Here is a 19783-nt window from a genome sequence, read left to right as displayed (position 1 = left end):
ACATTACCGGCTTTAGCGGAAACATCTTAAAGCAGCCGTCAAGAATAATGACGAGTTAAAATAATAATAAAAATGTATAATGCGCATTCCATCCTAGAATCGCAATATGTAAAAACCAGGAGAACCAGAGTCACCGACCAAAGTAAAGAGTGAATGCCACCTTAAAGAGATGGGTTTTAAAATCAGACTGAAATACATCTACCGGCTCTGATTGCCTGATTTCAAGTGGCAAGGCGTTCCATAGCTTGGGTGCCATGCTAACAAAAGCCCAATCACCAAAAGAGCGTAACCTAGACCTGGGAGTGAAGAGCAGTTGGAGATCAGAATATCTTCAGGACCTTGATGGAATATATCTGGAGTTTAGTTTCAGTTTCATTTATTAGGTATAACCCTGTGAGCCATGTGGAACTTGACTCGGGTGCAAACGCACCAAACAAAAACATGAATAAGAAACATTTTAAAGTGACTACACGCAACAGAAAAATCCAGGAAAAAACAGCCAAGTCTTCCAGAAAAAACACCGTATTTCAACGCTGTGTGGAAAAATCCCAGTGGGATGCAAGTCAAACAATAACAACGATAAGACAATGTAGATTAAAGTTATCAGGCTAACTCTGTACTACAACAAACATGGCTAAACCAAAACGTTTACAAAAGCACCAAAATAACGTTATAAAAACAATGTAACAGTGATCATAGGAACTGTGATTCAAATTTTACAATAAACGATATACATAACATGTATGACCAAACTTTGCAGCCACAGCTGGCTGAATGAGTCACTCCATAACAGCAGGAGTATCAGTAGCAGAATAAAAAAAATTCAATACACCTTTAAAGATCAGCACACTCTAAGATCATACTTTTCAGCGGTCATCCAGAATGATACATTTGATTTCAGGCCATTCTGAATTGCAGTGGCAGCTAGGGGTGTACAACTCCTCTAGATCAATTTTGAGTGAAGATCTCACAAGTTGCAGTTAATTGGCGATAGCATTCCAGACCCTGGGGGCATCAATAGAAAAGACCCTTCCTTCAGTATTTGTTCGGCAATAAGGAATGTGAAGCTGGTAAATGAGCGAAGACCTTCGGTCACATTTGTTCTTCAAAACAGTGAGGAGATCCAGCAGGTAGTCTGCTGATTTTTTTGCAAGTACATCGTGAAAAAATAAGATCTGATGCACAAGCCGTCGACCATTAAGAGAAGTTAAGTTTGACCCAATATACAGATCGCAGTGGTGGGTCCTATATGGGCAGTTCAATGCAAATCTTAAGGCTGAGTGATAAATTGAGTCAAGCTTCTTCAGTATAGTACTGGGGGTTGATTTATATACAATGTCACAGTAATCAAGTAGAGGCAGTATGGTAGCTTTTATCAATTTCAAGCGGAACATAGGGGTGAAGCAGTGCTTGTGTCGATACAGAAAACTAATTTTGTATTTTGTTTTTTTACCAATATAATCAATGTGATCTTGAATATTCAGTTTTTAATAAAGATGACCCCGAGATACTTATAAATCTTGACTTGCTCTATTTGATGATTATTTAAGGAATATAATTGGCAGGAAACAACGTCCTGCTTTAGTCCTGGTGAGAAGCATACCACCTTGGTTTTGGAGGTATTCAGGACTAGTTAAAGAACAACGAGCTGATGTTGTAGTTTGTTGAAATCACCCTGGAGCTTAGCAATCACGTCATCCGGAGAGCAGCCAGCAGTAATCAGGAATGATCCAGGTCAGTGCCCAAATCATTGACATAAAGAGAGAACAAGCGGGGGCCGAGGATGGAACCCTGTGTAACCCCTTTTGTTATCTTAACACTGTTTGACCTCCAACCATCTTTGAATACACTGAGACCTCTTTTACCAGTGGCAAAATATAGTAGTATGTTTTTACCCTTTTAAACTGGTACAAAACTGACACCTTTATACAAGGCATCATGTTTGCAATAACCACAACACAAGTAGTCAAAAAAGCAAACAAAAGGAAGCAACTCTGAAAATGATAATAATATGCACTGTCCTTGAAGTTGATTGGTCCATACCCGAGACGATGGTAAAAGAGGTCTCATAATGTAAATGCTTACCCCGAGCTCTCAATACTCTGATATTGCACTGTGTTTGAGTTGTACGCCTTCTGGTGTCATCTGGTCCAACACCAATGGGGACTAGGCTCTAAAAAAAGCCGTCTCGGGTGTGGACCAATCAACTTCAAGGACAGTGCATATTATATCATTATCAGAGTTGCTTCTTTTGTTTGCTTTTTTCACTACTTATGTTGTGGTTATTGCAAACATGATGCCTTGTTGGAACCTCATTTGCCAGTAAAAATATGATAATTGGTTTTTTACCCTTCTATCTGGCAACAAAACTGACACCTTTTTACAAGGAGTCATGTTTGCATAGACCGCAATACCTGCAGTCATAATACAAACAAAAAAACATAACTCTGATAATGTGCACTGTCCTTGAAGTTGATTGGTCCACACCCGAGACAGCTTTCCTTAGAGCCTAGTCTCACATGGGTTGGACCAGATGACGCCAAAAGTGCGCCTTTTGGCGTCATCTGGTCCAACCCATGTGAGACTAGGCTCTACGGAAAGCTGTCTCGGGTGTGGACCAATCAACTTCAAGGACAGTGCACATTATCAGAGTTATGTTCTTTTGTTTGTATTATGACTGCAGGTATTGCGGTCTATGCAAACATGACTCCTTGTAAAAAGGTGTCAGTTTTGTTGCCAGATAGAAAGGTAAAAAAACAATTATCATGATGCCTTGTATAAATGTGTCAGTTTTTTACCAGTTTAAAAGGGTAAAAACCTACTACTATATTTTTGCCACTGGTAAAAGAGGTCTCATAGTGTAAATGCTTACCCCGAGCTCTCAATACTCTGATATTGCACTGTGTTTGAGTTGTACGCCTTCTGGTGTCATCTGGTCCAACACCAATGGGGACTAGGTTCTAAAGAAAGTCGTCTCGGGTGTGGACCAATCAACTTCAAGGACAGTGCATATTATTATCATTATCAGAGTTGCTTCTTTTTGTTTGCTTTTTTGACTACTTGTGTTGTGGTTATTGCAAACATGATGCCTTGAATAAAGGTGTCAGTTTTGTACCAGTTTCAAAGGGTAAAAACCTACTACTATATCTTTGAATACAGTTTGGATGCGAGAAGAGATGTAATTTTTTAACCATTCTACTGCGTGTTTGGAGAAATGGAGGCAACTTAGTTTACTAAGCAGGGTGTTGTGGTCGACTGTATCAAAGGCTTTTGACAAGTCAAGAAAAAGACTCGTGCAGTACTGCTTATTATCAAGGCTACTGTAAATGTGATTCAGAGAGTCTAATGCAGCAGATGTGGTGCTGTATTTATTTTTGGAACCCAGATTGGTTTCGATGTAATCGATTGTTGTCGGACAGGAAACTGCTAATTTGGTAGCTCAATGATTTTTCAAAAATTTGCATCAACGGGGACAAAATTGAGATAGGTCGGTAGTTATTTGGATCATCTTTAGGGCTCCCTTTGTGAAGTGGACGAACATAGGAATGTTTCCATTCTAGGAGGTACCGATGCTTCTTTGATGGACAGGTTGAAAATATGGGCTCTAGGTTTGTATATTAGATGACCAACAGCAGAGCAAAGATGGGAAAACTATCTGCTCCGGTAGAGGAGGACCGTTTGAGGTAGGACAGTTGTTTCAGAACATTACTTTCGTGGATAGGCTGTAAACTAAATTCGTTTAATGTTTAGACAGAGGTGTAGGAAATTGCATGAGCAGGGGTGACTCCCAATACATTATCAAAAAGGTCACCAGCTTCAGAAAAATGAAGGTTAAAATTGCCTACTATTTTTTGGGGCTCTGAAAAATAGTCCCCATTTTGGTTAAGTGCAACAGGCAGATTATCTGTGTTAGATGCCTTTTTGATACATTTGATTATTTTCCAGAAGATCATGGCATTGCCATGTGATTGCATCCAACAGGGAGATGGGGCAATACCAATTAGCTGAGTGTTGTGTGGGCTAGGTTGCATAATTACTTTGCAAGTTTTTGAGGGATGGCAACTGGCTTTGGGAGGCCTTCGCCCAGCGGTGGATTGAACATAGCCGATGATGCAATTCGCCATGCAACAGCAGCAGCGGTGTGAGTTGACCTTACCTCTGCTAAGGAAGACTTTCCTCTGAGCACCCGCATGCTCAGTGACCCCGGTTGAACTTCAATGTTGGGCAGTGAGTATTTGTAGTCGAGGAAAACTGTCGCCGTAGTCTCGGTTCCCAGCTCTGAATGCGCTCTGTCACACACACAAAACACAAAGATTCCGCGTTTATTCCATGAACAGACTGTTGGGGAAAGTGCTGTAAGCGAATAGCACCTACGAAGGCCGGCATAGCACACGAGGAGGGTGGTTGGCCAACACCATGCCCGGCCGCCTTTGTTTCCCCATTGGCGACATTTAAAATTGGAGTACCGTGATGTTTCACCAGTAATTACAACAACCAACATCATCAGGCGACAGCCAGAGTTGTGGAGAAATCCTCCCCCTGTTTTGGTCTTAATAACTTACCTTATAACAATATACGCATTGAAAGCACGGCGAGCGCCTATCCAAAGAGAGATGGGCACTGTGCTTCCTGCACGCAGGGTCTCCAGAAAGTTTGAGCCATTTTGGAATGAGACGTTCGACTTCAGAAAGGAAAGGTGATTTGGTATCTGCGAAAGGGAAAATTATTGTTGAAACAAAGAATAAAAATAAATCGCGTGCACACACGTGGATTTTGTACCACTTTACAACATTTGCCCTTGAAAGGATTTAATTAGCGATATAATTAAGCCATTTCGTTATCTTTCAAGTTGCATGATGAGATGACGAAGAGGCTTGAGCAGTGTTTTTTTTTATTACAGCAGTCCCTCGGTGAACAGTGACATCATCGGGTTCACGGTTTTTCGGGTTAACGTTTCGCATCCCATTGGGACCCCCATGGTTTCAACTTAACATTATGAATTGTGATGTAACAGTTTATGCACACGGGCGCCAATTTCGGCCAATCGAGCGCTCGTAAGTGTGGCTGAGCCATGCCCTCGGTCAATCAGCGACGCCTATCTGTGAGCGTTTATATCGCGACTTTCTTTGTTTACATTCTTGTGTTTTCTGTCTTGGCAGTGGAAAAAGCTCTCTAGTGCAAACTCTGTGATGTTTAACTTTTTTTTTCAACTTATAAGTGAATTAGATTCACAGTTATTTTGGTTAACAGTAATTATTGTGGAGCGGATTAAAACGTTAACCGAAGGACTACTGTACTATTAATATTATTGCCACGTTATGGGAAAACCTGCGGTCAATCAATTTGGCCGGAATTCCACTTGGCAAGTCCCAAAGAGCAACGCAAACTTAAGCTGCGCCACGGACTTTTTTTTTAGATCGGATACAGCAGGGAGTGTACAGTAGGGCTGAACGATTTGGGGAAAATATCTAATTGCGATTTTTCTGACAGATATTGCGTTTGCGATTTTATTTGCGATAAAACATTTTTAAATCAAGCTGCAGTTCAATATTCGATGTGTAATAGATTTAAAACATGTGATGGAGCATTACCACATGATACCATCAAAATACGAACTGCTCTTTAACTTCTAATGCAAGGATGATAACTTAAAATATACGAATTGCTTCAAACATGTATTTATGAAAATGTTTTAAGATAAACGGAACAATCAAACATAAAACAATTGTTAAGTTAAATAAATCAAGTTATAATTAAAAAAAACAATTCCAATAAAAAAGTAATAGAACTTTTCAAATCACAAATTTGCTAATAGCATTGTTTCAAATTGCGATTTCGATTTGAAATCGATTAATCGTTCAGCCCTAGTGTGCAGTAGAACCCTTCTTAACGACCACCCCTGTTAACGACTAATCGCTTCACGATGGGCCTTCAAAGAGCCCACTTACCAATCATTCCCCTGTTTATGACAGGCTGTTGTAGGTATAGTAAATATTAATTAATGTATCGATTAACCGTGTTTTTTTCTATATTATGTGTTTATAATGGTGTTACTATCTTTATGCATCAATAATGATTGTTTAAATATTATAAAGTGCGTTCTTTTTGGTGAAAAGGGTAACTTTTGATGCGAGCGGAACGAATTATGCCTTTAATGTGCATTTCCTATACTCGCTTAACGACCAACGACCGGTTTCGTGTAACAAATTACCGTCGTTAAGAGGAGGAGTTCTAACATACACCAAGTTCGAGAGTGGCCCCCTTTGCAGTGATGGAAATCACAGAGCGCACACTAGAATCACGAACGGCGTTTTTTTTTCCAGGGGGAAAATTAAACGCTGCTCTCAACCAGTGCCCTATTAGAGCAACTGAGATGTTCGTGAGATGGGGTGGGGTGTTACTGTGACCTACTTCTGAGTGGGAGGCCTCATGTAAACAGGTGAGCTGTACCAAGTAAAGTTATTGGCTATAACTTGGCCCTGCCAGGGGGGAATTTGGTGGCCTACCACTTACTACGCTCGTAAGGAATCGTAACTGCAAGTGCCCGACAGTGGTGATGTGAAGATAGGTACCTCTAACATCGTTACCAGGTAACGCCCGCTACTGAGCTACTATGTAGCTTCTCTTTCAGAAGCGACCTGATCATCACAAACATGATAGCTCAACGGAGTGGCTTATCAACATCGTGTGTAATATTATATGCAGTCAAATTAACTAAATGCACACTTCTAAATGTGGAGGGAAAAAAGCGGAGGACCCGGAGAAAAATCCACGTGACCATGGGGAGAGAGACACACAAACTCCGAATATATGGCAGGTGTCAAGATCGGCGTCGAATCCACGACCTCCTCCATACCCGGTGAACCAGTTAATATCTCCTACCGTGGTGTAATGAGCAGCACACCGAACGTGCAATAGAAAGGTTTCTGGCTCAATGGTGCCCACCTATGTCCATGCCGCAATGCGAATTGGTACACCGGTTAGTCGATTGTCAGGTGGTGGGTGGCGGGGTGAACCGTGGGTACTTCCACCTCTCCAAGACACAAGAATCAGAATCGTTATCTACAATGGACGAATCAGTGAGCTCTGAAACTCTTTTTCACAGATGTCCACATCAGGCCAGCGTGGCTTGATGTGTGTTAGTCTGGTGTCACTTCCCCCACACCTCCGATTAGCATGGTTGGCTTACGTACGGTGGTGCCAAAGAAGTTCAATGTATGTACAAGAAAATATCTTTCAGACGGGTCCACATCTGGCCAGAATGAACGCAGTGGCCAAATGCCGCTCTCTACAGGGCTCTCCCTAGAGCCCCCTGCGATGGATGCTCCTTTGCACCAGGAGTGGAGTGAGCGAAGCCACTGCTTACCTCCAAGGTGATGTTGAACAGGGGTACGGATGCCAAGTTGACCAGACTGGTGGCGTCAGGCCGCAGTTCGTGGATCTCTCCCTGGGTATCGCCACTCATGTAGATGCTGCTCGGCTGGAACATCATGCCCAGAACGTCCCAGGACTGCGGCACGACGCCGGTTCGTGCAGCGGGGTGTCTCGCAACCTAGAGGGGGGGACAAACGTTGCGTTCCAAGGCGCAAGGGGGCAATTTCACCGCCTAAGAACGCGAACCTAAAATTAAATGGCGTCTTTAATTCAGGTTGATTGGGTTCCGGGTGGTCACACGAGTGAATAGAGGTGTTGTTTACACCAAATTTTCTTTTAGGTAATCATTACTTCTTTAAAACGTACACTTTCGCGACCAATATAATCCACAATAGAGGTTTTTTGTTTGTAATTACTGTCAAAACGTACTCAAACTGTAAACGTAGTGGGTTTACTCTCCAACACACAACCGGTTAGTTAGTGCTGTATTTGCACTTTTGTTTACATGACATAAACCTTACCGATTGGCCGTGTCAAGTGGTGGTGGTGGGTTTAACGACACACACATTTATTTTGACGCAATCTAACCCAAAAACCCCCCTCTATTATGGATCATTACTTTTACAATACAGCCGTGGGGATCATCACAAATAAGCCACAAATACATGCAGATCTTATAGCTCATTTAAATGGAAATCCACTGTTATGTGAAGGCCTCCCCAGACCCTGTGTGGAGTTATTTGACTACACTTCACTACGCTGGTGAGTGCCGAATGTGGGAGAGGCAGGTGTGGGAGGGGGGTAAAGAGGCATAGAAGCACAGTACAACAATTGATTTTGTAACACTACTTTCTTCCAACTACTGGGGTGAGCGGGCATTTTCTGTCACTGCGCCCTGGTTGTGGAATTCTCTACCGTGGGAAATTCGTTCATCTGATAATGTGGACACTTTTAAGTCTTGTCTTAATAACACATCTTATTAAGTCAGTTAATTCTATTTAACGTCTCCTTCTCTCTTGGCCTTAATCTTACAAGGCGCCTTGAGACATTAGTAAAAGGCACCTTACAGATCAAATATAAATTGTTATTATGACCAGTTCATAAAGCCTGTTTTCGCCAGGCAAAAGTTTTCAATAAATATAATAATGAACCCGATTAGATTTTTTTTACAATTTGTATCTACGACCAGACACTAACTACTCAAAAAATGTGTATTTTTCCGCAAAAAAAATTGTTGACAACTTGATTCAACTTCTTATATTTAAAGACATACCTATCGGAAAACGCTACATTTAAAGATTCTGTTCTTTTTTTATTAAATAAAAAATGAATCAACTTAACTCTATGAGGGAAAGCTCTTCTATATTTTACCGTTTTAGAATTATTCAGATTTGAACATCATAAAATGCGGACTTTTACGTTCAAAACTGCTTGAATCCGAAAAATCTCAAAACAATATAAAATGGAACAATGGTTCCCACTTTAATTGTATCTGCTCTTTAACGCCCTATAAAAAAAAATCTATGTTATTTTTTCAATGGTTTCTGAATGACATGCACAAACATTTTCATGGGGCACTTGAAATCAAAATTTGGGGGCTCTAGAATGAAAAATCTAGGATTTTCCGATTTTTTGCTGTTGATTGCATCCTAAAAGCTACCTTTGTACCTGTGGCAGTCAGAGAGGGATAGCCTTGGGGGCAAGGTGTCTCCTGATTGGGGAGGGGTTCGGACTAACACGAGCATGATGGATTGGACTTATTTGAGTGTGCCATGCTAACCCATTTAGAGAACAAAGGGCGTGACTTGAGACCACGCTGACCACGATGAAACTCCTCCTCATTCAAGGCAAGAGAGTCGGCCGTGTCGGTGTGTCAGTCCAGCGATCATCGTCTCGGAGCCAGGAGTGTGGGTGACAACAACTTGCAGGCCTGTGAGCGTGATCGACTGGGATTCTGCCGTTGACTGCTGGGCTGTTCGCGAGTGTCTCATCCCAGCAACCCTCGTCTCTGAGTCAGGAGTGGATCGTCACAGAGGACCACCTGCCGCTGCCGTCAGAGTGGCCCTCTGCAAATGCTGGGAACTGCGGGGCATTGGTAGCTGGGACACTTTCGGGGAAGAGGGGAAGTGACCACCAGAGGGCTTGTGAGGTTGTCCCTGGAACGTTTTTGTTTAATCTGTTCCAGAACTGGGGAACACTTCATAGGGACCCTGGATGGTTGCTCCGCAGCTGTCTCCCGTCAGCGTTCGTGTTTGAGGAGATCCGTGAAACTGGTATTGTCGGGTTGTTGTATGATTGTATTGTTTGTTGTTGCTGTTATGTGGCCGTGATCCTTGTTATACACCACACACGGTCATCGGGGGGCGTCTCGTGAAATAGTGGTCCCACCACATACTAAAGCACAGCGGTGCGAGCACTGAGAGCTAGGGTTTCAGTTTAAGAACGACTCCATCAAAGCTCATGTCGCAAAAGGACGCACCGTTACAATACCAAATTTCAGCTTTCTACCCTGTCGGGAAGTACTCTAGAGGTTTTTGAGACATATATTAAGGTCTTTATTTATATTATTACTGGTTAGCGCCACTGCACTCTATCACATGGCCATCTGGAACGTTCCCTCCCGATATTAGGAAGCCACTGGGAGCTATGCACTATTACATCATCAAGATTGGCAAACTCATTTCTTTAGAACTGCTGCTTGTTGTTGTGTTTAGTTTGTTATCCTTCCCCTAGTACCTCCGTTTAGCGCGGTTGGCTACATATAGTGCGAAATAAGTTCAACATACGCACATATAAAGTGATGTTTTGCTCAAATGAGAATTGAGGCGGTGTTCATCAACTGTCTAGACTGCAGTGATTCTCAACCAGGGGTATGTGGACCCCTGGGGGTACGTGGCAATGTCCCAGGGGGTAAGCGAGGTTGTTTATAAATGTGTGAAATTATATCATACATCAGCGTCATTGGTGAATAATCATGTTGCATGAATTTTGCCGACGTAAAATAACTACAATAACATTTAAATCCATACGGTAAGCTAGAACGATATCAACGACCTTTCTAAACTCACTGATCGTAACCAATGTTGGTTTCCAAGAGTAGCCAGCGAACGTGAGCAAATTATGACGCACGTCCGTTGAAATTTGTTTTAATCATGGTGGCTGGGCAGATGTATTTCTGGCTGCCCATTCGAGTACAATAGAAGGCCAAATCCCACTCAGCTTCCTCAATCTGACGAGATCGGGGTGCATTCTAGGTGATTTGGTTATATTCATATCGTGGCTGACAGAAATTATGAATAGAATTGATACATCATGCGAGTTATTTATTGCTGGGCAAGTGACGGTCAAAAGAAATGATTGGGTCAAATTATGACGTCACCCTGCTGCCCTATTTAAGACCAGGAGCAGGTGGAGGGCTTCACTATTCTGGCAAATCGCCCGATGATGGTGGATGTAATTATCAGCGAAACGTCGTACTCAAAATTGTAAATGTTGTGGATTCATTCTTCAACATACCGGTGGGTTAAAGTAGTTAACTATTTGTCTTTTGTCAACGTGACACATTTTTTACTGATTGGCCATGTCGGGTGGTGGAGGGTTGTGACACATTTATTAATAACGCGATCTCACCCAAACACTTTTATTATGAATAATATTGTTCGCGAAAGCCTACGTGTTAAACAAAAAGAAAGAAACTTACCGCTTGAAAATGTCCCTTTTCGTACGAGGTCGGATAAAAAATCACCGCAAAATGGGTGCGATTTTTGCTGAGCGTCACACTCTCAATGGTCCTCGTGAAATCTTGATGGATAATGCTGCGGCAGAACACCATGGAATTGTAGTTGTGATAAAATGGCAAAATGCAATGCACCATAGGGGAGGGGGGGGGGCACCGTGTGTACAGGCGTCTCTCGATTGACGAAAGGGAATCTTATCATATATCGAAGGAATTTATATAGTGGCTTATCCAAGGCACTTTACACAGAATGTGATGTTGGAGATGAGGTGAATGAAATAAATTAGAGGAAGCAATGGGGGGAAATCTGTGAGGCTGCGTGGATTCGGTGAAAGGAAAATTGATGGCAGTAAATGACGAGTGGATTGAATAAATGGGGGTTAATGAGTGAATGCCGTATAATGATAATATGAAGAGCGAAAAGTAATGGTGGTGGCGGTTGTGAGGGGGAGATTGAGGGGGTCATGGGGTGAGCTAGGGAACAATAAGTGCGAGTTTTTGAGTGTGGAGCGGACACCATGCCAGCCGTTCCTGCAAACAAATTTTCGTAAAATATGGCTTTTCCCGTTCAATTGATACAAAAGAAAAATCAGTGATCATCATCGCGAGCCGTGGGCAATCCACTCCTGGATGAAGGCCGCCCAAAAGCTGTCGCCTTTCTCTCGCAATCCTGCAATGTAACAATCTGCCTTGCAAACTATGCGTGAGCTGCCATTGCTCAGTGGATGTCTTCGCTCCCTTTGTGAATGCCTTCTCGCGATATCTCGCCACCCAAGCACAACTTTCTTACCCGCCAACACGGTGTGCCTGGATTAGAATTAACGATGTCGATTTCGCCAAGACGAGAATATTGCGTTCAAGGTAACACCACTGATGGTGGTGCCACGATAATTCGGTCGTCTTCCAAACCCCCTTGTGATTAGAAGACGTTTGGCATTAGCTCCAGAATATATTATCAAAGATTATTTGGATTATTTTTCCTGATATGAATGTCAAAATGGTGGGGCCACATTGTTGAGCTATAATTTGTGGTAGCCAAGTCGCTTCTGAGAAATAAGTTAATTCCTGAGTGGGCTTTGCCTGGTAGGATGGGGATGGTTTAGAGTGTTGTATTTGTATGTGTCTGGGCGATTTGTTTACCTTTCTTGTATTTTTCACTACCACCGTGTGTTTGTACTGTTTGTTATTGTAACGTTTTTACCCCGTGCCTCTACTGGCCATCTGTGAAAAAGAGCGTTATAGCTCATCGGATGATTTCAGCAGTATAAATAAATATTCTAATTCTGATTCAAAGAAATATTTAAAAAAATACATGAAAACTTTACAGCAGAAGAACTCCTGCATCAGCAGTTCTCCTGCTGTTTGTTTCACCTGATGACGGTTGCTTGTATTGCGATCTAAACGTTGTGATCTATTAATTTCTATCTACGTGACTTTACCGAAATAACCAAAGAGTATGTATAAAAAACATTTTATTTTATTTTACCAGTTAAAGCCAACTGAGCCATTTAGCTTTTTTTCAGAAGCGACCTGGTCACAAATGATAGCTCAATAAAGTGGCTTATCATCATGTGTACATTTTTTGCAGTAAAATACTCTTAACGCATGTTTCAAAATTTGGGGGGGGGGGGAAACTGGAGGACCTGGAGAAAAATCCACGTGACCACGGGGAGAACATGCAAACAGTGGGGAGTGGTGGAACAGCGGTTAGCGCGCTGCGCTATGAACCAAGCGACCCAAGTTTGATTCCCGCTCATGGCCACCAAAACCAGTGACAGTGATTATCTGAACCAGTCCTGTGCCTCCCCTAGGTCGACTCAGCCTCAAGTGAGTACCTGGGGCGATGTGTAGTTAAACATCGCCACTGGGGAGACAAATGTGGTCAGGCGAGGTGGCTGGCCACCCACGCCCTCGTGGGCCAGTGCCGGCCTTCATAAGTGCTACTGGCAAACAGCACTTGCTCCTACAGTCTGTTAAGGCTACACAGGGTGGGGGGATGTTTGGATAAACAACAACTCAATAGAGGCAGCGTCGATACGCAAGATGATGGACGTTCGTCACTCACTCCACGGCGATGGGAACCTGCGCGCCTCCTCCTGCGACGCCCTCCCGGTACTCCACAAATCCCGATAGCAGGACCCGCGTGGGGGCGGAGAAAACCGCGGGGGACACCGGGTACAGCTGTGCAGTGTACGACGGCTCCACGGTCACTTGCCAACTGAATAACGGACAGAGAAATGTGTCAGTCTTAACACTTTCGCTTTTTTTCTCGCTTCTTGCTCCCTTCACTGGAACAAACTTCACCTCCACATTAGGCAGTCACCTTTACTCACTTAGTTTCCACTCCGCACTAAAAATTCACACTTATTGTTCCCTAGCTCACCCCACGACCCCCTCAATCTCCCCCTCATAACTGCCACCGTTACTTTTCCCTCTTCACATTCTCATTATATGGCTATCACATATTAACCTCATTCATTCAAACCATTCATCCTTTACTGTCATCAATTTTACTTTCACCAAATTCACGCATTACAGATTTTCCACCCATTGCTTACTCTCATCTATTAATTCACCTCGTCTCCACCAGTACATCCTGTCCCATTGTTAATTCTGTGCAAAGTGCCTTGGAGAAAGGCACTATGTAAATTATTTTAAGATAATAAAGCAGTGGAAAAGTGTGGTTGCGTTAACTTTGACTGTGATCTTGTATTTCAAGATCACAGTGAAAAGGCAGCACGATGAGCGAATTTGGAAAAACAAATGTGCGTGGCTCCTGGGCAATTTATCCTCATCGGAATCCAGCCACAATGGTGAAAGGGTGATTACCCCAAAACTTCAACTGACAAACACACCAGAGTCAAAACGCAAAAGAGTACAAATGCATTTCGTCCGGACAACTACACAACGGTTTTCGCACCGTCAGTTGAATGCTTACGAGGACGAACGCACGTTGGAAAGCGTTCAAGCGCATATGCGCGAAAGGGGGAATGCCAACCCGTGCACCGTGACTTACTGTGCGTACAAATGTGAGTTTGCAGTTGTCGGTTGTCCATACTTTAAGTACAGTTAGAACCCCTCTTATCGACCACCCCTGTTAACGATTAATCGCTTAATAGCAGGCTTCTATAGAGTCCAATGTGTAGTGTATAGTGTTGTACAGTCGAACCCCTCTTAACGACTACCCCTATTAACGATGAATCGCTTAATAGCAGGCTTCTATAGAGTCCAATATGTAGTGTATAGTGTTGTACAGTCGAACCCCTCTTAACGACTACCCCTGTTAACGACTAATCGCTTAACGACGGGCCTCCATAAAGCCCAATGTGTTCACTTACTGACCATTCTCCTGTTAACGACACGCTGTTGTAGGTACAGTAAATATGAATGTTTCTTTTAATATTATGTGTTTATAATGTTATTATTAAGTTACCATTCCTGGATGTTTTGATTGAGAAGAGACTTCATGGCTCGTTGGGACATTCTGTCTACAGGAAAGCCACCGACACGGATGCCTATCTAAAGCCTGACTCCCACCACCATCCAGCCCAGAGTAATTCCATCATCAAAACACTACGCCATAGGGCTATTGCATCTCCGACCAGCACCACCTAGCCAGTGAGCTGGAGCAAGTACGACAAGCCCTCAGAATGAACGGATATTATGACCGTACTATCCGCAAAGCTCTCTCCCCAGCCATGGGGAAACAACTATCTCAGGACTCAATCAAAACCATCACCTTGCCATACATAGCAGGGGTTACCAAAAATATTTCCAAAATCTTAAACAAATACAAGATCCAGGTTCGTTTCAACACAATACACAAAATCCGTGATTTGATCCCATCTGTACAGGACATGCAATATCCTGGTGTCTACAAACTAAGTTGTGGCTGTGGCAGCAGTTACATTGGGGAAACGAAACGACATGTCTCGGACCGTTTTCGCGAACACAAGGCAGATCTTAAGCACGATAGGACTAATACCGCTGGCGTTGCAGATCAATGTTTTAATGCTGTGGGCACACACAAAATAGATGTTTCCAAGACGAATATACTCTGCAAACCCACTGGCTATCATCAGAGATCTGTTCATGAAGCCATCCAGATATATAAACACAGACACAACTTCAACCGAGAAGATGGGTACAAATTGAGCAATCACTGGAAGGATGTGATTAACCAGGTAAAGTCTTAACCTGCTGTTATGTTTCCATCCTTCCTGGGATTTTAGCTGACTCTCTGAGATGTATTATTAGGTTGGATGTCTTTGTATTGACAGGCTGGATGTCCTTCTTGCTCAGTCACGGATGCTGCGACATACTAGGCAAGTCACCGATGCTGCGGCATACTAAGCTCGTGCATTGACATGCTCATCTCTCACAATACAATAGGCACTTCCACAGCATCAGGCAGACCATCTTTAGCCCCGCCCTCTTACCCTGAGGCTGCACCCATCTCAGGCCTACATAAGACCTTGTTTCAGTAGCTTTCTCTCTCTCACCTGAAGACGGTCGCTTGTGTTGCTATCGAAACGTCGTGATCTATTAATTTTCTATCTACGTGACTTTACCTAAAGAACCAAAGAGTATCTTTATGTATTAATATCCACAATTTAAATATTATTAATAACGTTTTTGAGTACAAAAGGGCAACTTTCGACGCTATTAAAATTAATTAAGCCTTTCACGTGTATTTCGTATACTCGCTTAACGACCGGTTTCGTGAAACCAATAACCGTCGTTAAGAGGGGTTCTGCTGTATGTAAAAAAATAAAAATCAAACCTCTGCCTCCCTCCTTCCAACCACCACCGCCTCCGCTACTGCCACCGCCGCTCTCCGTACCTTGCCGTGGACATGCCGACCGCATTGAAGACTTTCACTTCCACTGTATACGGCTCTGCGCGTGTGATCGGCGAGTTCCACAGCACAGCGGCACCGTCGAGGATCATGCCACTCGGAGCGACGCTCAGTTGCCACATGACTGGGTCTGTGCCCTTGGAATGCAGAAAAGATTTCAGTTAGCCTCTCTGGAGCATCTGGGATACGCGCTTGCAAGGAAAGAGGTAGATTTTAAAAGAAGATGGGGAATCCATTCGTAAATAACACATTAAATACGACGAAAAATACGAATAGGATTTACCCTTTCTGGCAATAAAACAGGCGTTAAGATGTTCAAACACCAAATAGATGCTGCGAGGATGACCGGAGTTCGCATGACGGTGGTTTATAGCTCCTTAACGAGGTCTGCGAGGCACTGTGGTTCAGCAAGGAATTGTAAATAAAAAATGTGCATGCTGGCGGAATCTACCACGTGTCGAATATGTGAATGAAGACAATTTTAAAAGGAAACGTAGGAGGACGTAAAACTACTTTATTATTATCTATTTTCACCGAGGATGAAGGCATATGTTGGTGGGCTTTAATGCTTGTAAAGATCATTGGTGTAAATTATTATTACCATTACATTTGTTTACCTATGAATAAGCCTCACTGAGTCTCATGAATGTTTATTTTCACGAGGGGACCTGCCAAGTTCTTGGAGCAGGTTGCGACAACAATCACTGCGTGTTTTCTCACCAAGCGATTTGCGGTGCCTTTTTTTCACATTTTTGACTCAAATGATACCTCGGGTTATTTTACGTCCCCCACCCCGCCACCCTCGCTGCCGTGCGTGAAGCAGACGGTAATGTTTTAACCGCGAACACACCGGTGGTTATCAACTTTTCACAACAAGAAACGCGCCCCAAAGTGCCCCCAACGCGCCCCACAAAGGTCCTGCGGCCATCCTGCCCACTCCACCCCCCTCCCCGTTCTTTGCTCCCCTGTCACAAAGATGGAAACCTTCAGGAGTTGAAGAGATTCGCCGTAGCTCTGCCCTTCCACCGCGACGGCATCGGCAACGACCTTCAGCTCTGGCGGCAGGGTCTCGAACTTGCAGTCATCGCCGTACCATGGCAGGCTGCAGATGCACCGCCCAAATGAGCAGATGCCATGTGGAACATCAAGGCCTCTACCGCACGCGCTCGTGGGGCACTGCTGGTAAAAGGTGAACAGTACCTGTGCAACGAGAAAGGAAACATGGGAGAGAGAAGATTTCTGTTCATAAGTGATTTTTTTGTTTGGGTTAGATCATTTACATAAAATGTATCATTAAACCAGCCATCAACACCTCACACAGCCAATCAAGGGTTTGTCACGTAAACAAAACTTGCCAATCAGTTACGAGTACAGCACACCAGTATGTTGAAGAGTAAACCCACAACATTTACAATTCGACTAACATTTCTGTCGTTTGTCCATCGCCCCCCACCAATTTTCAAAAACGGAATCATAATCTGAATTAACACTGGAGCAGGAGAAATTTATCTTGATTTTAAGCTTTCGTGACTGCAGGAATCAATACTATTTGGTTCTAGCATGTCAATCTGTAATTTGCATGTAAACGTAAGATCCGAGAGTTGACGACTACGGTGCTGAAGAGGCGGCCATTGTATTGTGAGAGATTAGCATGTCAATCTGTTAATGTAACGCCACGACTACGGTGCTGAAGATGCAGCCATTGTATTGCTAGAGATTAGAGATTAGCATGTCAATGTGAGACGGTTCCCGCAGCAGCGGGTGTGTTAATGAGAAGATTGGCATGTCAGTGTCAGAGAACCGGGCACAAGGCCACCTCGTGGGCAACTATAGCTGCCGGCGTTTGCTGCTGCACTGTGAGAGACCAGCATGTCAATGCAAGAGAACCACCGCAACAGTGGCCATGCCAGTGAGACATTCAGCCTATTAAACAACAAGAGCCACCGCCACATCGAGGAAAAGGGAACAGCGGCTATGTTAGTGAGACATTTAGCCTGTTAATGTAAAGACATTTAACAAGGTAATATAACTCAGAGAGTCGGAAATAACTGCTAACATCGGCAGGTAGGATGGAAGCATCAAAGCCAGTTAATGCTTTGCCTGGTTAATAACGTCCTTCAAATGATTGCTCAGTTTGTACCATTCTTCTCGGTTGAAAATGTGTCTGTGTTCTTTATCTGGATGGCTTCATGAATAAATCTTTGTTGATAGCCGGTGGGCTTGCAGAGTACCTTCGTCTTGGAAAAATCTATTTCATGTGTGCCCACAGCATTAAAACAATGATCAGCCACGGCCGAGGTATTGGTCCTACCGTGTTTCAGATCCGTCTTGTGTTCACGAACATGGTCTGAGACATGTCGCTTAGTTTCCCCAATGTAACTATTGCCGCAGGCACAATTTAGTTTGTAGACACCGGGGTATTGAATGTCAGGGATCACATCCTTCACAGATGGGATCAGATCACGGATTCTATGTACTGTGTTGAATCGAACCTGGATCTGGTGTTTGCTCATGATTTTGGAAATCTTTTTGGTGACCCCTGCTATGTATGGCAAGGTGATGGTTTTGATTGGGTCCTCAGATGATTCTCTCCCAACGGTTGGGGTGACGGCTTTACGGATTGTGCAGTCCGAATATCCATTCATTTGGGGGCTCGGCGTATGTGCTCCAGTTCACTGGCTAGATGGTGATGGTCGGAAATGCAACGAGACCTATGGTGTAGAGATTTGATGAGGGAATTCTTCTGGGCTTGATGGTGGTGGGAGTAAGGTTTAGATAGGCATCCGTGTGGGTGGCTTTCCTGTCGACAGTGTCCCTATGAGCCATCTGGTCTTCTTTTTATTAAAACATCCAAGAATGGTAACTTGCCATCCTTTTCAACCTCCCTGGTGAATTTTATTAGTCGGTGTATGGAATTGATGTGGTTGAAGAATTGGTTCAGTGCTAGCAGGCCATGTGGCCAGATGACAAACGTGTCATATACGTATCTCTTACACAAGGAAGGACGTAGGATGAATGCCTGGATGGCATCTGTCTCAAAAATTTTCATGAAAACATTGGCTACCACTTGAGATAAGGGAGAACCCATTGGGGTACCTACAACTTGTTTTTAGAATGTACCATTCCAGGTGAAGTAAGTGTTGGTGAGGCAGTGTTTCACTAGGGCCGGTAAATCAGCATTCAGTCCTTGTTGTTTACTTTACCAGGTAAGGCCTCATTGAGCGATTTAGCTTCTTCTTCAGAAGCGACCTGGCGATCACAAATGATAGCTCTACAAAGTAGCTGATGTCAATATCACGTGGAAATCCACAGCAGTAAAATTATATAAATGATGCGCGTTTGCAAATTTTAACCTGAACGTGCCATCGGCTTCAGCTCACGGGTGTGGTTAACCCATTAGGAGAATTGCCTAGGTGAAGCGGATTATTTTTGTTAACTACCATAAACCATTTTATTGGTACCAAATAAGGACCCAATACTGAGCTATGTAGCTCCTTTTTAGAAGTGACCTGGACTATCACTATCACAAATGATAGCTGAACTTAGTGGCTTATTGTCATCATCTCGTGGAAATTTATTTCAATAGTCAAATGCTCTAAACGCGCGATGTTGATTCTAAATATAGAATAAAAACCGGAGGACCCGGAGAAAAATCCAGATGACCACGGGGAGACACAGACACGCAAAGCCCAAATATGCAGCCAGTGTCAGGGTCGGTTGGGATCGAACCCACAACCTCCTGCATGCCAGGAGAGGTAGTTAACATCTCCTAGCCACCGCGTACTCACAATTGCACGCAACAAAGACAAATATCC

Source organism: Lampetra fluviatilis, chromosome 48 (assembly GCF_964198595.1).
Source record: "Lampetra fluviatilis chromosome 48, kcLamFluv1.1, whole genome shotgun sequence".
Taxonomy (NCBI): domain Eukaryota; kingdom Metazoa; phylum Chordata; class Hyperoartia; order Petromyzontiformes; family Petromyzontidae; genus Lampetra; species Lampetra fluviatilis.
The sequence above is the reverse complement of the archived record's forward strand: the minus strand, read 5'-3'. Positions refer to the sequence as shown.